Source organism: Perca fluviatilis, chromosome 5 (assembly GCF_010015445.1).
Source record: "Perca fluviatilis chromosome 5, GENO_Pfluv_1.0, whole genome shotgun sequence".
Taxonomy (NCBI): domain Eukaryota; kingdom Metazoa; phylum Chordata; class Actinopteri; order Perciformes; family Percidae; genus Perca; species Perca fluviatilis.
Genome location: NC_053116.1, coordinates 37,051,232 through 37,052,905, shown reverse-complemented (window position 1 = coordinate 37,052,905; position 1,674 = coordinate 37,051,232).

Here is a 1,674-nt window from a genome sequence, read left to right as displayed (position 1 = left end):
TTAATTTTAAAGCATTTGAAGAAAAGAACGTGGAAAAAAATTACATTTTTGGAAAAAGCTTAAAAAAACATCAGAAAAAAAGCGCAGAAACAAGTTGATTTCAAATCTTGAGCCAGAAAAACTAAAAGTTGCTTTTGGTCAATGGGAAGACGACACAAGGGTTAAACAGGGTTTCTACATGTTTCACAAAGTCAAATTTAAGACCATTATGAATGAAATTTAAGAAATCTCACAACTTCATAAAAAAAAGTCAGATGTCTTGAGTCCAGAAACATTGAAACAATTCCCCGGTTTACCTCGTTGGCATTAAAGGACTGTCTGGATTGGCTGCCCTATACAGTGGTGCTCATAAGTTTATGAACCCATGCTAAAGTTGACTAAAAAGAGGAATAAAAACAAATCATCTTTTGGAAATTGATCTTAATGCCTTAATTAAAAAAAAAAGAAAAATAGGAAAAATCCAATCTTTTTAAGGACACCAATTTTCTTTGTGAATGAATAATGTATCATAAATAAATGTTCTTCCTTAAAATACAGGGGGCATAAGTCAGTCCACCCCTATGTTAAATTCCCATAGAGGCAGGCAGATGTTTATTATTAAAGGCCAGTTATTTCATAGATCCAGGATACTATGCATCCTGATAAAGTTCCCTTGGCCTTTGGAATTGAAATAGCCCCCCCCACATCATCACATACCCTTCACCATACCCCCACATCATCACATACCCTTCACCATACCCCCACATCATCACATACCCTTCACCATACCTAGAGATTGGCATGGGGTACTTTCCACAATATCTCTCAATGCAAATCAAACCAGCTATTAGGCTAACTGAAATAAAACCTTGCCAATCTCTAGGTATGGTGAAGGGTATGTGATGATGTGGGGGTATGGTGAAGGGTATGTGACGATGTGGGGGGGTATGGTGAAGGGTATGTGATGATGGGGGGGTATGGTGAAGGGTATGTGATGATGTGGGGTATGGTGAAGGGTATGTGGATGTTTGGGGGGTATGGTGAAGGGTATTGATGATGTGGGTATGGTGAAGTAGGGGGTATGGTGAATGTGAGATGTGGGTATGTGAAGGGTGGATGGTGGAAGGAAGGTATGGTGAAGGGTATGGTTAATGTATGGTATGGTGAAGGTATGGAAGATGGGGGAATGGTGGAATGGTATGGATGATGTGGGGGGTAGGAAGGGTATGTGATGATGGGGGAATGGTGAAGGGTATGTGATGATGGGGGGTATGGTGAAGGGTATGTGATGATGGGGGGGTATGATGAAGGGTATTTATTATTATTATTTATTATTATTCAAATTTTGTCAATTTTTTTCGATGTTTTTTTCTCTTCACCTTTTCCCAATTTTTTTTTTCATCACTTTAACAACTTTTGTCACCTTCGGCGAGGTTTTTGATGATTTTTAAAAATGTCGATTTTTTTTCCTGCATTTTTTGTAGCTTTTTCCACCATTTGTCACTTTCCAAAATTCTTTTGTCATAGTTCGGATATAGAAAGTTTTTGTAAACGGGTCAAATTTGACCCGAGGTAAAGGTAAAAGGTTAAAAAGGAAATAATAATAATAATAATAATAATAATAATAATAATAATAATAATAATAATAATAATACAGATATAGAGTGTGTGGAGAAGTCAAGACAACAAAATCAA